Genomic DNA, 16,553 nt, shown 5'->3' with positions numbered 1-16,553 from the left:
TATATATATATTTATATATGATATGTTAAATTGGACAATGGATCCTATGATGGAGTGTGCGAGAAAAAAATTCGCTAAACTACAATATATAGAAGAAAGGTCTCCATATCTGTCCTATAACTGGATGTTAAAAGCTTTCAATAAAGATGATATTGAACGGATGACATTGAAGATATTAGTCCAATGACTAATAGTAGAGCAGTCAAACGCTAAATTCATCATGATATTAAATGTTGAGGCTTCAGGACAGCTGGCAATGTGCCACTCAGAAGCTAGCAAGGCCTGTGAAACTTCTGTTGGGGTTCTTTCCCGGTAAAAGGGGTCTTGTGCGAACCTCGTGAGTGAAATACTTGGAGGGACATATCTCTGACGACGGTGGAGTACCCCCAATGAGAAAGGGCATTCACTACAGTGGCGCCGTCGTAAGCGTGACCGAGCTCTTCGAACGAACTCAGTCGGCCTATGAGCTCGGCGACAATACCAAGCAAGGACCGGGCCGAATTTAGTCCCGTGGCTTAGTCGGGCTCTTTCAAAAGAAGTCCTAAACGCGCTTCGAAACAACAAAACACGGATCGAAGTTATAAATTTAACTTTATATTAACAACAGCTGACTAAATACAAGTGGCTATTACATCAAGCCCCTATGAACATTTTACTTTTCATGTGCTAAAAAAATACCCGTTACGCTGAGTGAAATGACGTTGATTTCTACCAGCCAATACGAAAACTAAGTGCTAGTTCGTAAACAACCCTTGCTCGTTATTATGCTGCTCGTTAATATGTGTATTTCTATGAATTTGTAACAAGTATATTTTTGTCCAGCTATAAATATTTGAGTGCGTGGAAGTCAGCGTCGTTAAACGTGTAATCTCTTGACGCTCGAAGTGCCGCGAACGCTCACAGCGCCAATACATTTCGTCGCAGCGTTGTGTTTCCGTGCGTTTTCTGTGTTTTTGAAGTTTCTTCGCCTGGGCTGGTTCTATTGTTGTGATCTTCTCATGGATATCTCTAGGCGGAACAAAATGGCCTTATAATATAGACGTACTGATTGTAGGCTCAGATGCATGTGTTTTCGGTAACAGCGAGCATTTTCTGTCGAAGCTACTAGTCATATTGCCGACGCTGCCGAACTCTAGCAACGGGTAACTATTTTCGGCAACGGGCGGCTTCCACCGAGAACACTGTTGTCATCACTTACCTTCCGACTTCAATCTCCAAGGAAACCATAAGTAGCGTTGGGGGACGCGAGCTACTAGTTAAACTTAAGCTAGATAGACAGGCGGGTCACAAAAGGAATCCAAGGAACAATGATATCTGTATTGAACTTCGACACCACTGCTTTCAGCGCTATTACACACACAAATCGACGCCAATGACAACAACTCTTAACCGCGAGTGGACAACGGATGGAGTTGAGGTTACGAGCTTCACGAAGTAGGTGAGTAATATGACATAGCGACAACCGACCAACCTAGCTCAGTTAGGCTGTCTGCCATTCCTTAGTGTCATCGAGATCTAGCATTGGTGTCGGTTGCATTAAATATAACGAACCGTTCCAGACATCCCAGCCATTTGACGCATAGTGCATTTGTCACAATGAGAAATTAATTAAAGTGGGCAAGTCCGGGAGGAGTTAGCCGAAAAACAGAGATTTATAATGGGTCACCAAATCTACTGCTACCTTTGGCCTCGGCGGTCCCCGCGATTGTTCGCTGAAAATTAGCACTATGCTAGTCTATCTTTCAAAGGCGCGCGGCTCGAGGGGCGGGAATACAAGAATACCGAATCGTCCGTTTTGCAAATTCCTTAAGAAACACCCCCGGAGTTATCCGAAATGTGGCAAGACCTACAGCTAAATCCGACTTTTCCGTGCTTGGAAAGCATTGGCAGCCATAACAAGGTACATAGACGAGCACACACACGTGTCCACATATTGATAATATGCAAACGGAGAAAGCGATAGATCGCAGCTTACAGGTGTATATAAGCTAGCGTTTTTTGCCATGAACTGAGGCGCTAAGAGCGCCATATTCCCTTGGCTTTTATGCAAGTCCCGGAAGCAGAATGAACCGGCTGAACAGCCACAGAAAAATGTTGTGACGAAAAAGGGCCGAGATTCGAGCGATAATCTGAAAATAGAGTATTTTTACTTCCACCACCGCGCCATTTTGTAAAAATCATACAAACTGACACAATGCTTCACTAAACAGGATGATGTAGGAAACGGACAATGCTGAAAACATCGGTTCGTAGCCACCGTTAGGTAAATCGCGACTTTGTCAACATCTTTTTTTGTCGTAAGAGCGAGCTTGTATTTCGCCAGGGTGTTTCGACTTGAATGTCCACGAATCAGTGGACGTTTTTTCTTCATTGAGTGGAGAGCCACCTAAAGCGCTGAAATAGATTGATCTACGCAAGGACAGATATCTATGGAGCAAGTTTTGCTACGCTGAACGTTAGATACAATACAATTGGCCCAACGCGAACTCAGCGAGGCAACGCCCGATGTATCTGTACACATAATACGCACAATTCATCGTTGCCCACACAATACATCTGTGTGCACTCTTTGTATCACTGTATCCTTGACTACACCACGCGAGATCTGCGGCGATTTCATTGATGATCTGCGTCCCGTGGACGGTTTTAGGGCGCGCACGAAACGTGCCTAGGTGCTAATTTTATATCGACCCTTAAGATATTTTGCTTATAGCGTGTGTCTTTCTATCTGTATACCGTATTCAATATTATGACTTTCTCGAACAGTAACAAGAAGTGGTGACCGAACGGTCAAAGGCCTTATCTAGAAAGTCTTCATTTTTAGATCTCCAATATTTTACCTTGTTTTTTTTTTACATTCATGCGGACCTTGATCAACCTCAATTTGACTTGGCATAAGGCACGGGTTAAGCTGCACTTAGTACTGTGATTCGTCAGAAGGACCTACTATGTCTTCGTTCCGCCGTCTGCATCACATGCTTCAAAATTCTTATTCTTAATAAGTTGATTAAAGTTAGTTTTATGTATCTAGCAGCAGGATTAGTCATGAAGTAAATTTCCATAGCAGTGTGATAAAATTTCAAGGCTGTGCAAACATGGTCCATGATGAATGAAATGTTTCGTCTCATCCGATCGTAGCTTTTCTCTGTAGTTCGCGGTTATACTATTGCAGGTGCCATGTGCTGAGCTGCACTAGACAACCTCATCGGGTCGTGCAATGTTCTTTATCAGTTTAGTTCCCCCCCGGTTAAATAGTCTATATAGCTCACACAAGGAATGTGTTCAGCAATAGAAACGAAGCTTCCTCAACGATACGGTTATTTAAAGAAACTAATCTCTATAACATTAAAAAGGTAGGAGAAACCCCTGCTAAACCATACACATCAAAACACGTCGTTGATCCCTCCACGATGGTACAAAAAATTACTAGCCACCTGGGGACTGACAATCTAAGCATGGGGGTATGTAAGGAGGACAGTTAGGTCCGTCTTCAAACCAAAACATGTTAAAGCTCGCAATGTGGCAACGAATCAATTCCATGCTTCTGCTGCTTTTTCTTTTGATGCTCTGTGTCGCACGAAGAATATGAGTATATTATTATTTATCGAGGCGGCTTACTTAACCAAAAAAAAAAGAGGAAATATATTATTTAGCCGATAAAATATTTTTACATGCGTGCACGTACATGCCTTGATATCGAGCTTAGCTGTATATTTAACATGTAACATGTTCTGAAGAGTGTCGATCTCGTAAACGTTGATGCCATGCTTAATATTATCTCATACGCTGTGTAGTTTGAAGACCACTGAATTGCATGCCGAAATGATATAGAGTATATGAACGTTCGCACGAAATGACGGCCTGGACCTGACACGTTGTCAGGTAGGCAGAGGCCTGACCAAGAAAGGAGAACTGTTCCCTAGGGGAGGAATAATGTCACCAATGGCAGTTGGAAGGTCGCTTGTGAAAAATATCTAGCTAAGAGGCGGAAACCGCGCACTTTACAACTTCCGTGACCGATTGCCAGGATTTTCAAGAGCCGAAATTATGAGGCATTTCTGACAGCCAAAGGTCGGCCAAGGCAAAAACTTCTACTCTTTGCCTTTGAATCAACGCGATGTCACTGAACTCGCGCCTGCTGCACGTTTCTGGATAATGACGATTGTGATATTCGTGATGGCGTTATTTTCAGAATTTTGAGGTAACTATTTATGGCACTATAGTACATAAGCGAAGTACGTTGTTGGTACATTCTCAGCGACGATCCGAAGCTTAATGACAGTGTGAGGAGCGAAGCTTCAAACTCTTGTTTAGGCCCTCAGCAAAATAGTTAAATGTTTCGAGTGTTCCGCCCGATAGCACCATTAACGATTCTATCAGATTCAAGTGACTGACACTGCTTGTAAGCTTCGTGTTAAGGCTTTTTTGCTGAAGGACAGGTATTTTGCAATAGCGATCATCACAGACCCGCAATTCGTCAGGTTAATATCTAATTAGTATTTATGAACATCTTTAATTGTAACGAATTATACTATTCAAGCCGCATGCGTACGTGCGTGCCATCGGCTGAAGTTAATACCGAGGAACGTTGAAAACGGACGACATGGTCGGATGAGGCCAGCTTGTAACCGGCGAACTGTGTTTAATATTTTGCTTTAGACAGCTGTGGTCTTGTGGTTTTGACGGACGGTCAAAGCTGATTACTATGTGCTACCATTGCGACTACTAGCGATGCTTTTGCTATCGCGAGACACACAGGTGTCATGGCCAACGGTCAAGTCGGCGCGACAGTTCGATGATTCCAGCCACTAGCTAGACATTAATGATCAGCATTAGGTGGAGGAGTGCGTCTGTCGTTCCTTAGTCAGTACTGGGTTTGCTTCACAGGGATCGTTTTCAGCCTTTAGACCTATCTCCGTGCGTCTGTCTTCGGAGGCGTAGGACTTAGGCACCGTGATTTCTCAGATATATGATATATAGCTATCTTAATGATATCTCAAATAAAAGAGCGCTGGGTTAAATATTGTGACATCACAGTTAGACGTTGAACGTATCGTCATCTTCATTGTAGATAGCTATGCGCACTGATCATGCACAAGACGCCGCACGACACGGCAGAACGTTAACCGTTATCTGTATTTCGGTAGCACATCGGTATTGCAGATTGGACGTAACGAACATCTAATTGGTCTCGCTTTTTGGATTCGAAACGGCCTTCAGCCAATGTGAGATGAAACGAAAACAAAGACCGGCCCGATGGTCAAGTAGACGAGCAGACTGTCAACGGCAATGCATAGAAGGTGCTCGGAATTCAATAGAATAAATTCTGGCCTTTTATCATAACGGGCGTCCGCTGTTTTTGGTATTTAAATAAGATATTTTTCCTCTAGAATGAAGTCGCAAATCGTGATGAAAAAACAGAACATTCAAATTAGCAATATAAGTGAATGTTAAGCTATTGTTCAAAGATTCTGTGCGGCATGAGCTTCTACCAAAATCCCGGCCAACCCAACATCGAAGGTCTATGTTCGGCCCAATCTGCCTGTGGTTTCCGGATAATTTAAGATAATCCTAGCCAGGCAACGCAGAAGACACACGATAGGGATTAGGATTCAATTTAAGAGCTTGAAAATGCATAAAAATGGAAAAAAAGGCATTTCTGATGATTTCGGAATTTTGACGAATTGCAGCTCTTTTTGCAGAACCACTGCAGGAACTTCTTATTCTCACTTATTCATTTATATGTTCGCCGCTTTGTTGAACCAATGAATCAATGACTGCCGAGAGCACAACTTCCTATGTGCGTCACACAGTTTTTGCGCATTCGTTAGTTGTGTACAGTCCCTAAAGCACAAGTTCGTATGGACTTCAACATGGAACTGACTAAATCTGTGCATACTTGTGCAGAAAAGAACAATATTTTTCTTTAAATGAAACCCTTACTAGCTATCTGCAATTAGTAGAACAAACGCGGCAGTTACTGCACAGCTAATTGTCAAAAAGTCACCCAGGAGTCAATAACAGAGCACGTTAAAGGAAGTCCACGAAAAGAAAGTGTTGTTGGAGGAGGCGATTAGCGGTCACGATTCATAAAATTACGCTTGTTGAGCTACCTCATTTAAGCGTCCCTGATGTGGTACTAAGCGGACCATTGGGGCTTATAATCTAATTCCGTTTGTACACAACCGCATATGATTATAACTGCAGACACGGTTTATATTCACGTTGCATAAAGACGTTCCACACATCGTTGCGTTGAGCTCCACTTAAAATCCCTCTGACTGTACGATTTTGCCTTAAAGGCGAGCCCGTCTGATTTGAGTGGGGCTTCTAGGACAAATGTGCCTTTGAAACGAATTAATTGAAACTGAACGCTGTACGAGTAGACAAAACGAATTTTCGCGCTCGGAACAGCAGTGTCGAACACATATTGACCGCGGTCTATGCATTATACGCCAGAGGTTGACCTATTACGGCCGTATCGAGTTATGAGCATGAACGGGCAATAATATATGGTATAAAGGGTCATCACCTTAGCAAATGTGAACTTAGTTATTTACGAATACGCGCAAAAGGACGATAGAACACTTCTTAATTATTCTTAGCTGGATTATTATCATTCACAAAAGCCACGATAACGTACACAGGGCACGTTCTCAACGGTCTAAGCACGCCTGTAGACAGCTATACCGTTACATTAATAATTTATTAATATATAAGTAATTTTAATTAACTTCGGCAACGAACTGCGCGCCGCTGGCAACGAATCCCAATAGTCGGATGATAGTCCAAAGGCAATCAAACTGTGAGGTTGCAAAGCTCAAACTTGGATTGCTTGCAATATGCTACATTGCCCGCTTTGCCTCTGTGGCCGTAAAAGCGTCTTGTGTTCTGAAGTTTATCATCTTCGGTAACCTACTGATTCAGCTGGTGGAAGCATCCAAAAGTCGACCGTAAACACACGTACGCATATTGAAATTAACTACCGAACTGTAGTATTAATGCTGCTATTTAGCTATATTACATTTTTTTACAATAACAGCATTGACCTTTGTGTGATAATTTGACATACGTGCATAGTGTGATCGAGAGCAAACATGTGCACGTTTTTTTATCAGTGGTCGTATTTATCGACAAACGAACCTTCACTGCGCCCCAAAGTTGTACGTAGTAGAGTGGCTATAATTTAATAACAATAACGATATAATTAATCGAATGTATTCTGTTTTTATTCATCCATTTCAGTTTTACTCTAGTAATTAGACCCTTAGACGTTTTTGTGAAAAAAAAAAAAACACATGAAAATGTTTCGAACGTCAGCGTTTCGGGTAATTTGTGCTTATTAAGTCTAAATACATAGCCAGATAGGGATGCTTACCTAAAAACAGAAAACAAGGGGAAATGATTTTAGGAAAACAACGTATCTCATAGGACATCAAACTTCAGCTTTAATACCGCAAGCTGAGGTAAACCTGTAAAGCGAAGGTTGTCGCCTTTGCTTTCAGCAGACTTCTCCCTAAAATGCTCTCCTTTTAACCTGTAGGTCTTGAAATAAGCGACACTATTTGAATATATATTTAAAATCCAACAACCTTTTGCTTCCTTTGAGCTATGCCAGTGGTAGATAGCTATACGATGCGTGCGAATTACGAAAATGATTAAATTCAAGAATGAAGTGCAAAGGTGTGTGAAGTTTTCGATAAGATTTTAGAATCGGAGAGGTCCGCGAAGTGTCTCTGGAAATCAGTTTTCTTCGATAGAGGTCGTTAGGCTATACTAATCTATTATATATATAATCGATTACCATGTTTGTCAACGGACGCACAACGTATACAAGATGACTGAATCCAAGCCTAATAACATTGGACGATTTAATTACGACAGTCACTGTATCCCTTTTGTCGAGTGTTTTGCACCACGGCGTAGCAGCCAATAACGTTTTTGCCGGGCAATCGGACAGATGTGCGCATAATATCGATTAGCTTTGAAGGCCTTTGAAGGTATCTTCGCTGTACTGGCAAAAAGAATACGTCTTCGTCCCAAGCTCGTACGGAGAGGTACGAGTAAACTGTTATTTTGAAGAGGAGGCTGCAGTTAAAGATATGAATGAATTTACGAACACGTCAGGATCACACACGTAATAAATCAGGACTGTTTACCTAGCCACATCCCTAAACTACTTCCTTTTAGTATATTTTCTGATGACTTGATATAAAACATAATCAATTATAAACTAACTAATGTATGGTACATTGTTGATGGAACTCGTCTTGTTAGGGTGTATATTAGGATCTTGTTACAGCGCCTGGGAACGCAGCTTCACGTATACACAATATTTGAACTGCGCTGCGGCTATGAGGGAAAGTTCTCATTGCGGTAACACAATACATATTGCCCCGGTGTTTGGGGCACTCGGCGTCGAATGTCGAAGGTTTTCGATGAATACCACCTGCGATTTTGAATGAGTAAAAAAAAACTAGGGTCGGTAGCTTCGAACGAGATACGCATCATGAAAACCTACCTCATTTCGTTGGTATGTGCTGGCGTAAATACCTCAGTAAGTTCGTTTAGCTTCGCTTATAGGTCAGGATGAATTTTACACTACTGAAAGCCAATCTTTCGAAACGGTAGCCTGGATCCAACGTCTCGAGCACGCGTCTGACACCTTGTCATGTTATTGCTATTAACACAAGGCGGAAATTTCGGTGTTGACATGTCGTCATTGTATAGCCATGTTCACACATAATCAAATATTGCCATATCTTATGTACAACCGGTAAACATTTACCAGTGGATGCGAACCACTTCCCCTCATTCAATCTGAATACTAATAACAATGCCAATAATAACTATTATGAGAACAATGGTCACTTTCATCGTAATAATAATTACCACGTAAAGCATTGCGTACTCGTTCCTAGAATCCTAGAAGTTACAAAGTTCAAGTTATACCGTGCAAGGCTGCCAAACGTAATCGATCGGATGTGGACAACGGGAGTCCAGGCAATTCAAATCAAGTCTTTGAGGAAAGCCACACCCTTCTGTGATCCCTTCCTAGCTAATTAAGGGGTAAGCGCATTCCGAATTTTCTTATCAGGATTCTTATCAAAGGGCTCCTGAAGTCTAGCAGCACCGGTATAGAAGCAGCGAAAAAGGATCCTTGAGAAATTGAAGAAACGAGTCGGTATCAGATAGACTGAGCGATGTCTGCGACGAATCAGGGAGAACTGCGCGGGCCAGCTTCGTCAGGCAAGATATACACGCTTGTCAGTTCTTTCGAACAACCAGATTTTCATCATTTGGACAAGCCCTTTTTGAGGCCGTCAGACGGCCAATGGAAAGCATATAATAGTAATTTTATTATATGCGACGGGCACTACCGAAGAAAAACACCGGTTTAACTGCATGTTATTCAACTATTTATTTAAGGCAAAGTCTTTATTTAGTCGTCGGGGTTATCTGCGGAATGAAACTTTTATTTGTGGAGATACTGGCTAAATCTAAGACGGTTAATATTTATCCATTCATTGATTTAATATTGTGAACATTTCTGAATCAACTCTTGAAAAATAAACGGTCTGCTTATAATCCAATCACCAGGTCCAGTGATCCAAGTTCGGTGAGATTTTTTTAAACTAGTTTAAAGTTAATCAAACTTTGGATTGCTTTGTCGCTTTTTAAGCGCGGGTAGTGGAACAGAGTCAAAGCATTACGCGAAAGAAGACATAATAAAATGAGAGTACAATAATCTTCTAGTAACATCTGCTTAGGATAGTGTTAGGAAGCATTGTTCCTCGCTGGGTTCTCCATCTCGAAATCTATATAGAGAGAAATGCTCGACATTTCCAAAACAATCCAATCAATGAGCCATTTATTAATATACGACACTTTTAGGGTCATGTGACAGAATATAAAATATCAACTGGTACAGTCAAAAGACAAAATTTAGATTCACAAAATAACTCAATTATTTTTTATTCAATTATTTAAATATGAACGCAGATGCCAAGGTAACCCCTCGCCTTGGCAGAACAATAGTATAAATTCGAAAAAAAAAACGTATGTTCGTTTTAACAGGCCAAGCGGTCATGGTAGACAGGTTGGTGCTCCTGCTTCTAGAGTGGACATTGTTAACCCCGTTGCTTTTCTCATAAACGTTGATTCTAGTACCCTCATAGAGAGGGGAGGGGGGTATGTATCTCGTTAAGGAAAATAGCACACCAAGTATGAGCTTTTTAAAGCTATTGGATAATTCCGTTATAGGTATATCGATAAGAAACTACAGAATGGGTTGACTTCCGTCAGTAGAAGGACGTCTGACGCTGTTGCATATTAAGGCTTTACTTAGTTCAGACTACCAAGGAACTATAGTCAATCTCCATCGAAACATCCCTTTGGCTAGCTTGTCAAAGAAATGGAAAGCGCTGGTTTCAGTTGTGATGGAACACGTCTATGGAAATGAGTTGTCCGTGACGCTCAGAGCAATTAAGGTATAAGGAAGAAGCTCCGGTGAGTTCTTGAAGGTGGAAACCGTTTCAGCATAAGTGAGGATTTCTCTCAACACGTATCGATTAACGTGGGCATGGAACCATTAAGCAGAGATGCTCCTAGAATATCGAGGGACACGGAGAATATCAGCGTACATGCAAGTAAGATGAATCCGGCTTTACCCAAAATTTCAGATCTGAAGTTAAGACGAATCATTAAGCCATTGGAAAGACATCTCGTAACTAGATAGATTGAAATGCCAGCCCAAAATGGCTGCTTGAAAAACGCCTTATTCGGCATTGAAGAGTACCCGAATAAACTGTAGCCGGATCTCCCCGAAAAACCATCGTCGATATACCCTATATTGAAGACAGTTGTGAAATGATTTACAATTTTACTCGTCAACAAGGTAAAAGCTTTTTTTTTTAGATAAGATGCATCTAGGTAAGCAGAACGATAATAGAGGCTGGGGAAGAACGCCAAATTTACTGTATATACTTCCATACAATTTTTGTCTATACACGGCCGTTTTTAACTAACGACCAAGTGATAAAGCAAATAATCGAGTTAGCAATTTTCTGTACCGTAAAAAACTTTGTTTGACCCAAAGATATCGCCTCGTTGTATAATCAGACTCCTTGCTTTTAGGTCACGTACAATGCAACGGTGAATGTTTTGTCGCTCCTATCAGTCCCATAGTCATTCGTATTTTTTCTTTGCTTAAGGTTTGGCTGTGTGGCTTTCAGTGCAATTTTAACGAACTTTTTCAGAAGATATAGCATTCTTGCTTTCACGGATTTATGTACATTCTCTTATTTTTTAGTCACGACGGCTAAGCGAAACGTAAAATATATCAAGCGTTTTACTTAAAGGTGTAAAATAAATTTATTACCCCTCCCCCCTTCTCCTCCGCAGACCGTTACCTGACTCCACGTAGAAGCAAGCGAGCTGAAACTGACCAGGCGACTACGTAAAAGTGGACCTCCCAAAATAAAACCAATTCGGGCAAGTTTGAAAAAAATAACCTGGCATTATAATCACCATCATCGTCGGACATCGTAATTAGTCTACCAGAATTCCTAAAACGGTTTTTATGCCTTCGAGGATCTCTCAGCTAAACGTTGTTGTCAACTCCCTCAGCCGTTTGAAGTCATCGCATTATTGGAATATGCAACTGTAAAGGTGTGAGCTCGTGGAATTTGTTCGGCTGAACGTAGCAAAAATTGGATTGAAATCGGAGATTTATAAGAAATAAATTTCGTTATCAGGAGTTGATCGAAGCACCAGGTTCGAAAGACGAACAGAGAATTGTGATACTGATCAAAACTCACAGGCAAAAATACGTAGGTCCATGTTTCTGCCTATTAATTTAACCGATTCTGAATTAAAATCGGCGGTAATTGATAGATGGTAAATAGAAATAGCAAGCTATTCCGCGTACACGTCTCAGTCCTCCCCATGTATTTTACACAGGTTTACAAGAATCTCCTCTCCATTAGCTGTCAAGGAGATTATATATATTGCTTTTGACTTCGCCAGGCTAATGAATAATGATAAAGGGCCCTTTCTTTTAATTTTATGCCGAACACAAGACGATGTTGGTTGGTACGAAAAGCGGATCCGCTAGTAAAAATGAGAAGCGGCTGCTATCAAAGCTTTCGAAGCCATCGGATTAAAGTTCCTCCCATCGACCTGTTTGCAAGCTGCGTCAGACAAACTTCCATGCTAAACAAAGCTGAGAAATGTTTGCGTGTGTTTTTTTTATGAGACAATTGTTTACGACTGATCCAGTTGGGGGAACACAATTGAAATGGCGCTCTTTCGTGCTCAAGATAGTGCAGTAACGAATGTAATTGCTTAAGCAACGAAAAACCCGCATGTCGACCATACTGAACTGTTCAAACCTGCGCCCGTTAAAAGCAAATTGTTTAAAATAGGTCATTCCAGCTCCCTTAAGGCCGTCGATTTTCAAACCAGATGCAAACGCTGCTTCACATATAAATACCGTCTGTGTTTCTATGGCATTAAGGTCAGTGAATTGTTGTACTTGATGTTAGATTTCGGGAACGATCACTGCGTGAACCGTGCAATCTGCCAACGATTCATTTTGTTTAAGTTCACACAGAAAGTTCTTACGTGGTACGTAGCATCATGTTTAAACCAGTTTACTACCAAGCTGAGTATTACGTTCCGCACCGCAGCTGGGACCGAGGGTAATAACACATTTCACTCTGCACTCGGTGACGACGCCAGCACCATCGATACCTCCGTCAAGGTTGCGCTCTGGGTCGAGGTCATCCTGTCTTTCTTCTACTAACATAGCTACTGCCGATATGACAAACATCGACGGGTGATGATGCGCTTGGTTTCAAAGTTATCCAAAAACAAACGTCTGTAATATATTATTAGTAATAAGACATCTGAATGACTATCTAGTCTTGACTAAACTCAAGCACCTATTACGAGTGGGCAATAGAGTTTTGAAAGGAGGTACTGTTCATCATTCATTGGCAAGGTTTTGTCCGACCTACAATAGCATGCGGTCCTTCAATATACTAGTTACGACTTCCGAGTTCAGATGGACGCTTCGTGACTCGGATCTCAGGATTCCTATTCCATTTAAAATCCCCTTGCTAGCTATCCAACTTCTGAATTTCTAAGATACACCGATATTTTGCCGAATGACGACAACTGAATAAGCTCGTTCAAACTGCGAATCCTTCTGCGAGACTTCGTTTCTCTAACCTAGTTAACAACGTCTCAAATTGCATATACCGTGTCTTTTCGATAACCTAGCCGTTAGTCAAATGTTTTTGCTCAGGTTAGTTGGTCGGTTCACCAAAGACTACAATAACTTTAGGTTTTTAAATTTCTGCTCAAGAACAAATAGCACACAGTATGTAGTGAAGCTCGCGACTGCTTCGGTTCTGTCGTTTAGTTGCTGTTTCAATGTTGCTTGTCGTTGTGTTTGCCCCCGCAGGCGCCCGGTAGGTTTGGCGTCGTCATCGGCGTAAGGCCGTAATGCAATTCACGCTGACACGGAATACGTTGTTTTGACGTTTCGGCGCCCGTTAAAGCCCACCTTGCTAAGGCTTTGCTGATTCAGCGTATACTGCGTTTCGATTATACCCTATGTATATCTATGGCAATATCATGTGGAATAACAACTATAACAAAGGCAGCAACGTCGATACATGCGGAGAGGCGTTTCGAACGGGCGCACGAACGATTACAGACAGAGCCAGGTTTGCGCGCATGTGACTATTAACATCTAAAGTCCATTAGTGATCAACATATTCTAAGTCAAGGATGACGGTACGGAATCGATATGCTGTCGAGGCTGGGTCAGCGCTGACGCTGGCGAGTCTAGGTAAAGGGACAGCGTAAACAGGAGCCGGAGTTCTATAATAGGCTAATTGTACGGTCCTAGAGGAATGTTGAGGTTTGCGAGTCAAGAGTTCTGTCTACAAAGACAGAACTACTGTTTTAACTCTTAGGCCTTTGGTCAGCCTTGTGTGAAGACGCAATCAGCGTATGGCATGGTTCCCCAAAAATCGGTGAAATGCAGACCGGTGATAGACAGTCTTATGGCTAAACGTGGCCCATCTTCGTTACTACACACATTGACTTGCCCATTAGGCTGCATTAACTACGTGCGGGTGGCGCCTTTTTGTGTACGTACAACGGACTAAAGCTTGACGTCGTCCATTTGTGAGTTTGTAAAACGATAAAAGGCTCTACGTATGACGCACGATCCGCAAATAGCTTGCCTTTCATTACTTGGTTGTAATTGCGTCAAGCACTTGCGTCGGTATACGGAGTTGTACGGTACGATATTTACGAGCCTTTCTTAATGAAATCGGTTAAATAATTTTCGAAGAATCGGGATTAGAAGGTAACGTTAGGGGAACGATATTCTATCGTTCACCTTCTGCTACTCCAGTAGTCGTTTGTTTGAAATTATCGAAGAACTTCTTTCGATTCCTGAGTACTCTCATTTCAACTATGGTAGCTAGCTCAAATGTCGTCTCGAGGAACTTGCTGCAAGGGCCGTTCCGCTTTTGATGGGACATCGGCCGGTAATAACATATACAAAATGACGCTGCTGGGTCATTTGGCTGATGATTATTTCTCATATGTCGACATGTTTTTGCTTGGCTATACACTAGCAAGTAGTGACGCTAGCAATTAATTGCTACGTAAAAGAGCACCATTGGTCATCATCTACAAATCATAATGACAACAATATACATTAGCCTTGTACTGCTGGGAAGTATCGACAAGCAAGACTTCCGACCCAGATAGATGTCCAACATTAGAACAGTTTTCTTAGGAAGCATTTGATATCGCAGCTACCCCAATTCGCAAATGTTGTTTGTATATTGTTGCAGGAGAGACGAGCGAGAGACAGACACGTGATGACAAAAAGGCCCTGCTTTTTTACAGCTAACTAAGCGACCTCGTACGATGCTAATTATAGCATAATGACATCTTCGGTGCAAGGCATGAAGCAGTGCTCATGACATTCGCTATGGGCTGGAAAATTATAGGTCTAGGAAAATGCCGAACCCAGCTTGTACTAGTAGATGTCAATAGTTGTCTTCGTTGTTTCACTTCTAATGCAGGTCACACCCATCAATGAAGGATACCTAGAAAATGTCAAGCACAGTTCTGGGTTGCTTTGGATTCGTTTTGCTGATCGAAGCGGGAAACTAAAAATGTGTATTATTTATCAATCTTTATAGCAGCCTGTGGTGTTAAACCTGTAATATATTTTCTAACGTAACGTATTTGCCCAACGTCGACCAACTCAAACTCGTCCGCGTACTGACCTCTGTGAAGCATGGCCGTGTGACGGTTTTCTCATCAGAAGCACAAATAACCTTCAGAACCTCGCCATTTCTAGAAAGCAGCACTCGGAGCAACCAGACAAGTACACCAGCACATAATATTATCCCTTCCATGTTCCTTCAATAAATATATACTGCTATTACTACTAGACAAAATTAAAATTCAGCCGAAAACCGAATTCAAATATCAGCCCAGCCGTTTCTCACTGGGACCTATGTTCCAGTAAGGAGTTCAGCGTAGCAATTAATTTCAGCTATTGACATGCGATCTCTTGGAGGACGAGCCGGCGAGAGCAAAAGGTAAAAGCGCTTCTTAAGCTCTCTTGAGCTCTTGAGACGAGAATGATGACACACAGGGGCGCTACGAACTTTACATGTTTCTTCGTGTTTTACGTCCGCTACTTAAGCCGCTAACCATTACTTCAGGCAGCTGGCTCTTTCCGGAACGAAACTAAATGTCTCTTCGTCTATACCATTTCACCTGCCCTAAGTTTAATACGCGAACACGTCCTATCCCACGACACACAATGACGTGGACCCACATACGACGAAGTATGTTTACAAAAAGGGCAAAACCTGAGGGAGAACAATTTGTCTGCTGAGAGCGATAGATCTGTTGACGCGCCAAAACGCAAATGATACTAGCAGGCCAGATAACCTGTCTAGAGTGGTGAAAAAAAGAAATTATGTTTTCAACGATATATGTCAAAGAGGCAGAAGTGAAGGCTGCGTGTTGTAGCTCAACAGCACCGCTGGTCTTAGGGTTGCGCTAGCGGTGGTAAAATGGGAGCTTATTAAGCACTGGATGTAGGGGAGTGTGAATCTTGTAATGAAGACGATTATCCGTGGCGTAGAGCATCAGTAGAAAAATGCTATCCTTTCTGACGTGAAGCTTGAACCATTTCTTTCTATTATTTTGACTAATGTGATTAAATAAGCAACGATCGTAACATAAAACTTCATCGCCTACATGCATTGGACGAGCACGTGCGTACCCTTCACTTGTCGCAAGGTCGAGCCTACTACTGAGCGCTTGGCTGACCCGTGAATTCCCTACCGGTGTAGGAAGCGGCTTGTGCTAGCGAGGATGTAGAGAATATAATTTAGATAGGAAACGAGAATCAAAAAGAAGATGATCCCTGTGTTAGTTTGTCAATTGCTGGTTCACTTGAAGCATAGTTAGAGAAGTGGGGAAAATCGCCGAGAATAGGGGGT

The 16,553-nt window shown here is 41.9% G+C and overlaps 2 protein-coding genes and 1 long non-coding RNA gene across 7 annotated transcripts in view; 2 read left to right on the top strand and 1 right to left on the bottom strand.

Annotated features, from left to right (window-relative positions):
* Positions 1-16,553, bottom strand: part of Yeti (yeti) — a 75,550-nt gene that overhangs the window by 18,727 nt on the left and 40,270 nt on the right. The gene's annotated exons all lie outside the window — the stretch shown is intronic.
* LOC111250135 (uncharacterized) overlaps positions 358-16,553 on the top strand; it is an 82,619-nt gene continuing 66,423 nt past the window's right edge. For all 4 annotated transcript variants that reach the window (XM_086988800.1, XM_086988799.1, XM_086988798.1 and 1 more), the window contains exon 1: positions 358-1,438. The gene's annotated coding sequence lies outside the window, so the exon portion shown is untranslated. The remainder of the gene's footprint in view (positions 1,439-16,553) is intronic.
* On the top strand, positions 13,374-16,494 carry LOC147756048 (uncharacterized). Its single transcript, XR_015326950.1, has 2 exons — positions 13,374-14,316; positions 14,880-16,494. It is a non-coding gene; the product is annotated as an uncharacterized LOC147756048 (long non-coding RNA).

Source organism: Varroa destructor, unplaced genomic scaffold (genome assembly GCF_002443255.2).
Source record: "Varroa destructor unplaced genomic scaffold, Vdes_3.0 BEIS01000004.1, whole genome shotgun sequence".
NCBI classification, from domain to species: Eukaryota; Metazoa; Arthropoda; class Arachnida; order Mesostigmata; family Varroidae; genus Varroa; species Varroa destructor.
Note: the sequence above shows the minus strand (reverse complement) of the source record. Positions and strands in the feature narration are given on the sequence as shown.